General features: G+C 30.5%; 1 pseudogene; it reads left to right on the plus strand.

Annotated features, from left to right (window-relative positions):
- Positions 1-6,468: 6,468 nt before the first annotated feature.
- LOC129286262 (phospholipase A1-IIgamma-like) lies at positions 6,469-10,985 on the plus strand (annotated as a pseudogene).
- Positions 10,986-14,794: the final 3,809 nt, after the last annotated feature.

The following is a 14,794-nucleotide window of genomic DNA, read 5'->3' on the forward strand; positions in this document are numbered from 1 at the left end:
TAGACACAGTAGACATCGAACACCATCATTAGATAAAGTGCTAATGATAGTGTGTTGGCATACCTTGTTTCATAAGTCCATGCAACTCTCTGGGCTTGATCAGTATCAGCAGGAGGCTCGGATTGAGCAAGAGCAGTGGCCACACCATGCATGTCAAGAACAATGAAGACACGTTCCTGCCAGCATTTGAAGTTCCGGCCATCAAAGACTTCTATCTTTGATATGTCAGGGAACGGCCTTGGTAGGGGAATGGCAATAGCAGCAGGGACGAATTGACCTCCAGCCGAACCACTGAGCACACCTTCGGGAGTGACATTCTTAGCACCGTCGGTCGCCATTGGCTTGAATAGTTCTTAAGATTGTTGTAAACAGCAAATACAGAGGCGAACAGCGCGCTACTAATTGCTCGAGTCGTGTCCGGATGAACACTGTCCTTAAGAACTATTCCGGTACACCTGGACGGCGGACCGGCAGTCCCCCAGGATTAAATGAGCACTTCCTGTGGCGGAGCAAGGAAACAGAACAACGAAGACTATGAATGAAAACAGACGAACAGAAGATCAGAGGAGAGGACAAGAATGCTTGCTCTCTGTTCTGTCTGCACCAATGTCTATTTATAGGCTGAGGAATGAGACACAAACGTTGGGTTATAATTATCGGTTAATGCTTCGGTTACACACATTAAACAACAAACGTTCATGGATTAATGCTTCAGTTACACGCCTTAAACAGCAGAAACGTGCACGTCCATTAATCCAAAAACGTTCAGCGTTCAATCTAGAGACGTTTGGCAGGCAAAATATTAACGCACAGAATTCAGTTTCCAGAAAATTGCCAACGCCTCAAGTTCAACTTGAAAACAGCTAAATCATAGGTTTTTCGGGTAAGCAAAAATAATTATTTATTTAACCATTTTTTTTGTTAAAATAACTCGATAAAAGGAACCCAGTGCCTCTTGAACTCGCGCGCAGGGGGGACGAATCAGCTGATTTCAACTGCGATTGCCCTGAGTTGGCCTGTCTCATGTGCGCGAGGCCACTTCTCCTCCAAGCCCATTTTACTAGCCCACTTCATTCCTTAGTATATATACACTAGGAGATTTCTTCCTTTAGTCAATGTGGGACTTTGACACACACACACTTTTGACACACGTACAACAGATCATTACCTACAAGTTCTTAAGATCAAATCTTGCTGTCAATGTAAGCATTTTATTGGTGGATAATCTGTAAGTACCTCAATAAGCACTCTTTAAACATGAAAGCATGCCTTGCCCTCAGTGAAACCTTAGGATTGAACTCACTTCATCTTTTCTATTACCAAAAAAAATTAGTAATTCATATTGGGATGGCACAACCCTGTGAAGGTAATAGAGTAAAGGAAATTCTCACTCAAGGACCCCCGAGCCTATTATTAGCCAAGAATAAGACCATAAGATTCTGAATTCTCTGTGCATATCTAAGGGACCTAAATGAAAATAAGATTTGAGGAAAAAATATGAAAATAGCCCTCTTGATAGGAACTCAAATTGCCACTTATTAATTACTAATGGTTATTTGTCAATATGCAAATGCATGCTTGTTGCAACAAGACCAAAACTAGGAAAAAATTAAACCAAGAGTTGGTCCTGTTGCAACAAGCATGCATTCTCAAATTGACAAGTAACCATAAGTAATTAGTAAATGGCAATTCGATAACAAATAAGTTTAAAAACTGATAGGCGTGGTTGAATTTTTCACAGGTGTTGGTCCCGTTGCAACAACAAGCATGCATTCACATATTGACATGTAACTATAAATAGTTATTTTCATCATTTTCTTTTAAATCTTATTTTCATTTAGGTCTCTCGGGTGTGCATTGAGAAATCAGAACCTTAGGATCCTTTTTGGCTAATAATAAGCTCTAGGGGTCCTTGAACGAGATTTTCCCAAGAACAAATGGAATTCAATGAGACTCTTGTCCTTGTAGTCGTTAAATTAAATGAAATATTAACACCCCCCCAAAGTTATAAATCGAGTAGTGGAAAAATGCTGTGGCATTTGCTTTAATTATTAGATTTAAATTTTTTGAAGTTCAGATTCACAAACTTATGTGAAGTTTTTCTTTTTTAAAATTTTTACACAAGGTTTAATTTTGGTCCTTTAATTTTATAAAATATATTTTCAATCATTAAACCTTAAAACTGTTAGTTTTATTAACAAAAAAATTCCTTTATAAAAATCTTTAATATTGACAAAATATTCTAATGATATTGACATATTAAATCTATTTTTATACAATAAAAATGATTGGCACATAAAATAATTGTTTAGTTTTGAGGAAGCTAAAAAGGAAAGTTACGTTAAAGCTAAAGACAGGATTTTATGTCTTTGCAAGAGATGCTCAAGTTTTTCTAATGAGAATTTTAGTACAATTATAAATAGAGTAAGAAATAACACACAAGTTTTAAAATAGCAAATTAATGAATTTAATGAAAGAATTAATACAAATATTTCTGCTATGTTCCTATCCCTAAGTTCCACTCAAACGCTCAGAGTGGTTAAAAGAATCAAATTAATTATAGACAGCATCAAAAGCAAAATGAACAATGAAACTACTCCATTATAGACTTTATAGCAAATAAATTAGCAATAATATATTAATTAAAAATGATCATCTAGATTGTCCAGAATACTTTTGAATAGTCAATTTATAAAAATTTTTAAAAATAATATTAAATTGGATCATTCAAATTAAATTTGCATTGTCCATATTGAAGATAAGATAGACTTAGAGAAATTTAATATTTTAGTCTTTCAACTTTTAACTCATTTATAACCCAATCCATTAACTATAACTCGCTGTGACTCAATCCCTCAACTATGACTCGCTATGACTTAGTCCCTTAACTTTTGATCCACTTACAACTTGGTCCTTATTTTTCAATTTTTTTAATAAATTATCCTTATCAAATAATATGGATAAAAGAAATGCTCATCTCTTGATTTAAAGTACCCTCATTTTGCTCTTTGATGTGAGATCTAAGTTAACATAAAAAAAAAATGAAAGTTGAGGGATTGATTCATAAATAGGTCAAAAGTTGAAAGACTAAGTTATAAGCAAGTCAAAAGTTGAGGAATTAAGGGCCCGTTTGGTTTTCTTGCGTTTCATATTTAAAAAGTAAAACTTCACTGTCAAGATGTTGGAAGTCGTTTGGGTAAAATATTTTGTAAAAAAATACATCTTGAAAGCACATTCAAACAGTGGCTGAAAGTAGATTTTTAAAACATAACTATTTAAAACTTTTGAAAAGTAGAACGTTATTTGAAAAGTTTTATCTCTCATTCTTTTATTTAAAAAATATTTAATTCATAAAAAATATAATTATCATTTCAATAATAATTAGGTATTAAATTTTTAGTATTATAAATTGAATAATTAATCACGTTAACTTTTAGCATTAATGTATAATAAAAATTACAAATCTTTATCATATTTTTTAAAATTATAAATTAAAAAAGTAAAAATAACTAGAGATCAAATTTTTAACATTATAGATCAAATTTTATGATATTTAAAATATTTATTATATTTTTTAAATATTTTAAATATATTACATTTGTATGATAAAAATTACAAATCATCATAAATCAATGCTTTTTTTAGTAATTGTATATTCAAAAGCATATTTTACTATCACAAAGAAAACAATTTTTAGTGTATTAAACTAACTTTAAAAAAAAATATATTCAAATACAAATTTTATTACTACAATTGACTTTTATTAAATTGATTTTTATCAAATGGATTTTTATTAAAAGAACTTTTAACAAATTAAAAACCAAATACATACTAAGTCACAGTGAGTTATAATTGAGAGACTGAATTATAAGTTTGTTAAAAGTTGAATAATTAAAAAATTAATTTTTTTCATAAATTTATTAAAAATTTATAATATTTTATGATAAATATAAAATAAAAATAAAATCTATAAATCTGGATGGTCCAAATTTGGTGCTCACCACGAACGCCAGCTTCGCATGTTCCGTCTGCATACGTGAAAATGATGGATTGGTTTTATCCTGCACCATTTGTAGTGTTTTTGATAATTATGCGATTTTTCTAAGAAATGAAACGTAATTATGCGTCCGTATTAGACTATTAGGTTTTACATTCTTCGACGGTCTGTGCAAGGCTACTCGCCGGATGGACTGTTAGATTTGTACTGTAGCGTGGGGCCACCTTGGTTCACTTTATCGTTTCCAATATCAGCGGGCGAGTTTTGAGGAAAACTGACAATAAATCCCTTAAATTTATATAAAATGATTAAATTTATATAAAATGATAATCTGAACTTTTAAAATGACATAATTTCATTAAAGTTTTTAAAAATTTTTATGTTAATAAATTTTAAATAAAAAGATTACTTTACTTTTATTAAAAATAATAGGCTCTGATTATAACTTTTTTAAAAAAATAATAACTTTTATTTTGTGAATCGTAAGAAATTACAACTTGTTAAGTGTAATTTTTATCTCAAAAAAAAATCTCAATAACAATTTTTGCTTAAAAAATAATAATTTTTATTTTTTTAATTGTAAGAATTGAATAATAAATCATAACTTATCAATTATAATTTGGTATTGAAAAATAAATTCTCAAAATAACAAGTCTTAATCATAACTTTTGTTTAAAAAATATTTTATTAAAAAACTGTAATAATTAAAAAAGAAATTACAACTTATAAATAAGGGTAAAATGACATTTTCACTTTAAAATTTATTGACACAAAGTCCATGGAGGCTTTAGTGAAATTATGATATTCGAGGGACTAAATTATTATTTATATAATTAGGAGGGATTTTATTGTCATTTTTTCTAGTTTTGGCATTGAATATTTAACAAATACAATTGAAGGAATATATTCTACTTTTTTAACCTATTTAAATTTTTTAAAGTTGAAATTTATAATTTTTGGTGAATTTTTTAGTATTTTTATTCATTTTATTATTTGAAAGAAAAAAGCACGGCAGAGACCACGAATAATAAGCATAAGCACAAGGCTCATGAAATAAGTATGAGTATGATACTCATAAATATCAAAATAGCTAGAATTTAACTATACACACTAAGGGCTAATAAAATTGGTGTTATCAACCAACGTTCTAATTAAATCTCACAATTCAAATCAAGTATGCTAAAGTTTATAAAATTAACATTTTATCTGATATCTTCATAATCATCATAAAACAATATCATATATATAAGCTTTCCCATACATGAATCATAATAAATAATTATTATTTAACCCGTAAAATAATCAATATTAACATAATGATACTTGTGAACATTTTGTTTGAAAAACTAATTCCAATTCCTTTCACAAATTTTAATGTAAAATAAGAATTTTTATATATAATAGTAAATAACAAGATAACTACAATGTTAGATACACATATATATGAATATGTATAATCAAAATTTCAAAGGAAATGAATTTACTATCAAATCATTGGAATGCTATTCATTTACCTAGAATACTTTCAAATTCAAAAATTCTCCTCTCAACTTCAATTAAATTTCTCCTCTTTCAAACACCTTATAAATTATATTAAGATTTTAAATAAACTTTTAATAAATTCAATAATTTCCTTCAGCATTATCACTATAAAAAATTTAGCTATAATAAATTTGAAATTTGAAATACCAAAAATTTGCAAATGAAAGTCCTTTAAAAGGCATAGCCAACTGTTTCATTAAAATACAACATCCTCTTAGTCTTTTCATCAAAGTACCAAACGTAACTCATTTTCAAATCTCATAGTAAAGCTTTTTAACATTCAATTTTGCCCAACAATTTTTCACCAACTACATAACTTCAAAGAATTTAACTAGCTACATATCTCTTTCATAATCAAAATTTTTACAAAGTACTAAGCTCAATTCACTAAATAATAGCATCCAAATATCAATTATGTCTTCCAAAGAATTTAATGATATTTTAAAAAATACACAATCAAGAACTCCCTCAAACAAGCATTTTAACAAACATCTTATAGGCATCAAAATCTAAGCTCTTCCCTTTCAATTTCATCCTAACCAAATCTTTAACATCAACCAATTTAAACAAAAACTAATTTAACTCAAAATTCTGATACATTTGTATCATCACCATGCTTCAATGCAAAAATTTTTTAGGTTAATTTAAATCTTCTCCTTCTTACACAGTCACAAGTAGCAACAGAACACAAGAAAGAAATTTGAAACTTCAACAATATTACATCACACACTCACACGCACAGCAGAACCAACAATGGAAGGAAAATTACCAACAACAACGTGAATAGAGGAGAGAAAAGAAGGGTTGACAGCGCTGCACAAGGAGGAGGATTTCACTAACAGACCTCCAACAAGCAATCCAGCTTGTTGCGTGCTTCACTGCTCACAGCCCGACAAAATGAGGGAGGAGGAAGTTTGGCAACTTCGACTATGCAGGAGGATGAAGAGGTCGACAGAAGCAGAAACAGGGAGAGTGAATCAACCTTGAACGGAGTCCTTGTGACAACAACTCATGGCAAATTCACGGTGAATGCCGGCAACCAACTCAATCGGAAAAGGCTAACAGAAATGAAGGTTCATCGGAGCTTCTCTCTGACTCTCTCTCGATGGTTCTTGACAAAGAAATCAAACAGAGAAAGATGAAGACTGATGCGGCTTTTGATCTCTATCTCTTCTCTTCTTTTTTTAACAGAAGCGCATTGTAGTAATTTTGAACTAAGCTAAAGCTAAAAGATAAAAATCTCACTCTTGGCCTTCTAAAGATTTGAATTCTAGACCTCCTAATTAAATGGCGGCATAATCTCCACTGGACCAACTCTTTTTGCTAAATTTACTCCAAAATTAATAAAAATACGTTTAAAACACAGTATTATGTGTTTTAATTTTACTTAAAATTCCTTGGTTATCATAGTCTCAATCTACGAAAGGTTGGTAGCGAAAGGTCAAGATACGAAGTGATATTATGAATTGATTATTTGTATTTGAATAGTTATGCCAAAAAAAAAAAAAGTTGAGTGCCTTTTACCGAGTAACATTCTTTGAAATCTCATATCTTTCGGATAAAAACTATCCTTATTAATAAAAATTTGTAAATGAACTTTAATTTCTCTACTTGGGGTCCCACTCTAACAGCATTTCCATTTGATTTCTTGTAAACCCTAGTTTTTTCCTCTTTTCTTCAATTACTTTTTCGTCTAGTTTTCACCTTCTCTATGTCATAATATACTTTACATTTACAAGATTAAGTGCAGAGTGAATTCAACGAAAAATAATGAGAAAATTTGTTTGAATATAATTATGACGTTAGATTTCTTACATATATGCCAAACTTTCTTTTGTCACAATCTCACTTTTAATGCATTAATTTATGAAGAGAAAATTCAGACTGCTTTCTCATTGGCAGTAGCCAATAAGCCTTTGGTCCTTGTAGGTCTTCGTCTTTGGCTTCGATCGAACCATTTGAAAATAATATTAAATTATTCGGTTTCTATACTTAGCTTGCAATTACAATCGCCTAATAAAACAATTTGTTGATCAAAACTATGGTCAATTCAGGCACAAATAATTTCATTAGTAAAAATAACCAAGGATTAAAGATCAGCATTGTTGTACTAAACACTTTTTTTTTATTACGTGCAAGTGTTTTTTTTTTTCAATCAAAGGCACTCCAATACAATACACAATCAATCACTAAATGTGAACACCTTTTTCAAAATGTTTAAACTTTAGTTCATTATGCTATGCGAAACTAACCCTTCTTTCTTGATCTAACCTCATTGGTTGTACTAAACATTTTTGATTTGTCCTCTTCCCTTTAAATAACATTTTTGCCAGCAAATGACTATCAACATTAAGTTACTCATTTTGAACGTGGGTTGCATGGCCACTATATTATGCATGACGAGAAGCAATTAAACTTGTTTTTCCAATAAATTTTCAATTAAAAAAGAAAGGAATAATCTTTGAATTTCATAAATTAAGTTTATCTCATTGAAAAAGAAAGGGAAGATTTTTATATTTTATAAAAATAATAAAATAAGCAAAAATTCCAAAAAAAGCCACAAAAATTCATGAATCTAAATTTTAAAATATTTAAGTTCGTTAAAAAAAGTAGAATATATTCCTTACAATTATATATTTATATTAGTTGAATATTCAACGTCAACACTAGCTAGCCGATATTGGAGACGACAAAGTGAACCAAAGTGATCAGACTGCTACAGCGTCAATTAACAGTCAAACTAGCTAGTAGCGTCGCATGGACGGTCATAGAATGTAAAACCTAACAGTCTAGTACTGACACATACATTATATCGCTTTTGTTTAAAAATATAAAATATTTGTTGAGAAATTAAAATTTAAAAAAATGTAAAGAATTTTTAATTTTGTGAGGCGCAATCATTATTTTTTTTAAAGTGTAATTATTGATAGTGATTTTATATTTATTATAGAATATTTAATAAAAGTAAATATGAAAAATAATGTTAGTTTAAAAGTAAGTAACCACTTCATTAAAAGATAAGATTCAGTTAAAAATACTTTATATTTTTTAACGGAGGGAGTATTCTATTTCTCAGAAATATCACATGATTATCGAAATCACATACTCCTACTGTCCTCTTCATATAACATTTTTATCAATTTTTTTAATATCAATAAAAATATTACAATGCATTAAAGTGTGTAAAATTTTAAATATGTCCATGTATAATAAATTTAAGAAGTAATATTGTGTTACTTTCTCTCTCATGAAAGATATTTTTAAAAATATTTTTTAAATATTAAATTTAAAAAATCACACCATGATTTATAAATAAAATTACATAAATTTTTTAAAATATGCCTCATAAATGAAATAGGAAGGAATGTATTGCAGGATGATGTCATCTCATCATTTTCACGTGCACAGAATTCGAAAGACATGCCATACCAGAACACGCTAGTGTATGCTTTGACATAGAGTCTGATGACCATACTGAATATTGTGAGCCCAAATGCCTTATATTTTATTGGAATAATTACATTAAAATTTTATATAAAAAAATTAATTATTATAAAATTTATTGATAATTAAATTAAATAGCATTGACAGTCTGTTAATAAAATTTAGTTTAATTATTAACGAACTTTATAGTAATTAATTTTATTTTGTGTGAGACATGACTGTAAATCCTCCCTATTTTATAGTCATACATTGACGTTTGTTCCCCAACAACAGCTGATCTCGAAACCATAATCAACACCAACAAGAGCAACGATGTATGCATGCCAAGAATCTAGTTACCCAGTGGTCAACTGATTGTTTCATTAGTACGAAGCAACTATGAATAAAATAATGAAATTTAAAACCTAAGAGCCTGAACAGACACAGTATGCAAAATTTGGTCGGAAGCCGAATACCTATCAAATAAAGTTTCAACGCGATGAAAAATTTTGACCATGAAGAAGGATGGGGTAAGGGTTTTCAAGTATATATATAAGCACGAAAACTAGCCTTCCCCATCATAAATCAAACTCATTGCAATTCGTAAGGCATTTTGTTTCAGAGAAAAGCATATATAAAGAAGAAGAAGGAAGCGAAGATGGGTAGCTTTGCAAGCAAAACCAAGCATTCTCATAAGGTGGCCGAGCAACTTGAAGAAGAGAAGAAGCAGATGGCAAGGCCTGGAAGCATTGCATCAACAAACTGGAGAGAACTTAGTGGCGAACATCATTGGAGGAATTTGTTAATCCACTTGACATCAATCTCCGTAGGTATATTATACACTACGGAGAAATGTCGGAAGCGACTTATGATGCTTTTGACTCTGATACTGCATCCAAGCATGCAAGAAGGAGACGATATGGAAAAAGAGATTTCTTTTCCAAGGTGAGTTTAGAACATGGAAATCCTTTCAAGTATAAGGTGACAAAATTCCGATACGCAACCTCAGATCGATTTTCTCATATTAGACGATGTTGAAGAATCAAACTGGATGGGACACGTTGTGGTGGCCACCGACGAAGGCAAAGCCGTGTTAGGGAGGAGGGACATTGTGATTGCTTGGAGAGGAATTGAGCAGGTCATGGAATGGATCAAAGATCTTCAGTTCCTCTTGGATTATGCTCCACAAATTTTTGTTGATGATGCTGAATGTAAAGTACACCGTGGCTTTTACTCTATTTACACAGCAACTAACTCACAATCAAACTTCAAAACCAGTGCAAGAACTCAGGTAAAATATGTATGTTTTAGTGTGTTAGTCTGTGTGGCAGAGATGATGCTCACAAGAGATTTACTATTTTATCACTACAACATTGTAAACCATAACTATATTTAACTCTTATTGTGCAGGTCTTGACTGAGATTAGAAGACTGGTTGACAAATACAAGGATGAAGAAATCAGTATAACGGTAACAGGACACAGCTTAGGGGCAGCACTTGCAACACTGAACGCAATGGACATAGTCAGCAATGGATATAACATCCGAGAAGATGAATCTCAAAAAGCTTGTCTAGTCACAGCCATTGTATTTGCTAGCCCTCGAGTTGGAGACTCAAACTTTAAGGAGTTTTCTGTAGTCAAAAGGATCTTCGAATACTACGAATCCGCAATAAAAACGATATCGTTCCGAGGCATCCTTTCTTGGGTTACGATGAAGTAGGAGAAGAGTTGGAGATTGATACTCAGAAGTCAAACTTCTTGAAGCAACCAGGGGATTTGAAGAGTTGGCACAATCTGGAGGTTTATTTGCAGTTGCAGGAACGCAAGAGAGCAAAGGAGGATTTAACTTAGAGGTTAAGAGGGACATAGCACTTGTGAACAAAGGCATGGGTGCTTTGAAGGATGAGTATAACATTCCTGTGGCTTGGAGGATTGATCAGAACAAGGGATTGGTTCAACAGACAAATGGTGGTTGGAAGATGCAAGAATCGGAATCAGAATCTGAGGATGATTATTTTTAATTAATATATTATTGCTAATTTACTTGCTTGAATGTCTATAATATATAGAGTAGTTTCTTTTTTCATTTAAAAACTTGTGTGTTATTTCTTATATTGTACTGGATTCTCATCAGATAAATTTGATTATCCCTTGCAAAAAGTTCAAATAAGAGTTATTTCTATTGAGGAAGTTTTTCTATTTTGTAATTACTTGTCATTAAATATTGTCCAGATAATATCAAACAACTTATGATTTCCTTTAAACAAGTTCAAATATTCAAATCTTATAAATAAAAATTTAAGTAAAAAATTATGACCATATGAAATTGATAATTTTCCAATTTAATTCCTAATATGGTAATGTTCAAATTTAGATTAGTCATCAATAACATCAACTACTAAATTAAAATTGATTACTTAAGTTTTTTAAAAATATACTTATTAAATAAATTTGAACGTAATATCATAACCACGTGTACTGTTTAATTAATTGGGATGGCTCATCTTCTAACACGTATTATTATGACCCCATGATGTAACTGGGTTGACTTAGTCAATCAAAATCTGGTCAAGTATCAATTTCACATATTTTATAATTTGAGCAACACAATCTGGTAGTGTGGAATAAAATATAGATGGAGAATGACAATTGAAGACCCTATAAGGAAATGACTACAAAATAATGACCTTTGAGTTGTAAATCCTGATATTTCAGCTGTAAATTCTTGGTATTTCAATTGTAAAAAATCCTTAATATTTTTCAAGGGTCCTTAATTGTCACTCTCCCATAACATCCACTTTGATAGCAGAGAGATTGTCTATGATTATTGCTACCAAACTTGTTTTGCAATATATGAATATTATGTGTTATATTCAATCCCAAGTTCTCCCAACCTTTATAATCATCTGGTTGAATTGTAACATTTGATTGTATCAAAGCACAACGTTTCAAGTGGAGAAATGTATGATGAAATACGCTTATAACCTAGTACATATATCACTCTTATGATGACAAGTTGGTCTAGCATCTTGCTATCTAATAAATGCTTACAATTAGTGGCAAAGTCAGGACTCTGAGTTAGGAGGTACATGTATTGACCCAAAATTTTAAGTTAAAAATAATACACACACACACATATGACTAAGTATTCTAATTATCATTTTATTATTACTATCATTATTTTCAATAAGTATTGTAATTATCATTTTATTATTACCATCATTATTTTCAATAGTTACAAAAAAATAAATAAATTGATATTAAGGATTTTATTTTACTAATTTTTGGCATAGATAAAGCAAGAGGAAATGTTGGTTTAGTGGCAACTGTGTTGACAATTTGTCCAATAGGTCCTTAGTTTGATTCTCTCTTACGCAGGAGAGAAGTTCTATTTATTTCAACTCTAATCCTTTATGGAGTTACAATTTTGCCCCTCTGCATTAAAAAAAAATAAAGATAATAATGAGACGGATAAAAAAAATCATACAGCTCCTCATTTTCATTGTTCATTTTTTGAAAGCTCCAGAATTAGCTAGTAGCCTTTGCCTCTTCTCCAATATACCTTTGATTCCCTATGATGATTGAGATTGGCAACCATGAATGAGGAGCTTTCCCTCTCCTCCCTCCGTTGTGCTGCCATGTGGGAGCGGAGTTCTTCATCATCTCCCCTGCTTTGGATCATAGATTGCTCAACCTAGTTAGTCATCTAGCTTGTCTGTCCATTGCCATTGCTGTTGGAGTTGCCGTCCATTCATCACTGCAAGGAATTCTAGTAATTAGAGTAGCCAAAAGACAACTAAGAGGTGTTTAGAAGGAGTAAATTTTCATCTTGCGAGCTTTCTAGGTATGTGGATAACATCTCAATAAATTTTCTAACAAATTTTTTTACTAAAATATTATTTTTCTTAAATAGATTTCATATGCTATTTTGAATGTTTAATATTTTGTTAATTGTGTTGCTTTAAACTCTTGAAGTTGTAATTTGTATGATGAAAAATAGTGGAATTATAATATATCTATATATGTTCATTATAAAATATATCTTGAAAGTTGATGAAAAGTTTCACTAGCTCTAATAGTAATCTTTTATTTGATGAAGGCAAATGTGAAATTAGTGAAGAATTTTATATTGAGAAGAATTGAGGTTTTTGAAAAGACTCAAGTGAGTTTGATATTAAGAGTGCAAAAATGTATTTTGAATATGATTAATTTTTCACATGTTTGAAATAATAATTTTTAAAGGATTGTATACAAAACACCGATTGCTAATGGCAGTTTTATTAACCCTTTTTCCTGCCATAGTCAATGACTAAATAATTTGATTATGTGAGCTATGTTCTTATGTTATTCGTGGATCTCATACTCACATTTGTTTTTGTGGCTTCTAGTCATGTTTGGTTAGTATTACCCTCATACACTGTGTGTCCACATTTGTTTCGTAGCTTAGGCTATGTTTAGTTACTTACCCCTGTGGATTATGAGTCTATGTTTGTCTTCATGACATAAGCCGCATTTGATTATTTACTCTTGTAAATAGTGTGTCCACATTTGTGAATTATTCTGATAAATTCCTAAAAATATGAATTTTTATTTAATTGATGATTTCATATTTTAATGTTTTTTTAAATTTTAAATGTTATTTATTTATTTAATCTATTTGACTTGTCAAGCTTATATACTTTGTTATAAAGATCTAAAGGTTTATGCTATTGAAGTTGTATAGAAATTTTTGTTCCAAGTTTATAAATTTTATTGTATTGAATCATTATCTATTTAATTTCCATAGCTGTTGCAAATTATTCATTTTTTTACTTTTAAATGTTATGGTTAGGATGTTATTCATTGGAACATACTTTGTTTGGTCTTAGATAGCATAGTTGACATGGTACCTCCTACTGACTTCTAATTGACTCATTGCTGAATTGACTAGAAGATTGATTTTTGATAATATCTTCCTTGTTATGTAAATTCTAAAATTTATATATTATGTTTTGGAAAACAAACAAGGTATAGGATGCTCCACGTTGACTATGGTTAAGGTCCTGATTCTCTTTTGTTATGTTGTTTACCTGGTTCTAAGGAGCAGAGCTTCGTAGTGCTAGGTGTATATTATAAAATTTTTATTGTAGAGATTTCGGGAGATCCTACTTATAGGGGAGATGCTACCGAAATTTTTAATAGTGAAGCTAGAAGACTGATAGCACATAATTTTTGGGTGATTAAACCCCAACAACCATCCAAACATTTACAAAATAGCACATAATTTTCCTCTTAGCAGCCGATAGTAATGTGCGCGCGTTTGGTTCCCATCTATTCTTTCTCCTTAACTGTGGGCATCATGTATGTGTTTAACCTTCATTTTTCCTTCCTCTGAAGCTAAAGGGGGCCATGTGAGTTGTAATCATATTGTAGGCTGAAATTCTTCTCTTTTATGGTTGAAAATTTTGCCGTTACTCCTCATAATTGCTATCATAATTTTAAGAAAATTGAATTATGCTTTAATTGATGCTGTGCAATATTTTAAGTTGGCACGGGCTGAATGTTAAATGATTGAGTCAATGTTGGAAGGTGATTAAATGTTTGGATGGTTGTTGGGGAGCTGAATTTGGATGCCTTCAAGATGCTTGTAAAAATGCTTGAATTAAGAAATTATGTGCTATTTTGGATAATATTTGATACTATTTTATCAATGCTGAGCTAAAGATTGATGAAGAAATTAAATGTTGAAAATTGTTGAATTTGCTTGGATGATTCTCTCATGATTTATTTAATGGTGAATGTTCTTATAGTGCTTGTAAATATGCTTGAAAGATTTATTAGTGGAAATGAG

Source organism: Prosopis cineraria, unplaced genomic scaffold, assembly GCF_029017545.1.
Source record: "Prosopis cineraria cultivar Desert tree isolate PC_DT_omini unplaced genomic scaffold, ASM2901754v1 PC11, whole genome shotgun sequence".
Lineage (NCBI taxonomy): Eukaryota > Viridiplantae > Streptophyta > Magnoliopsida > Fabales > Fabaceae > Prosopis > Prosopis cineraria.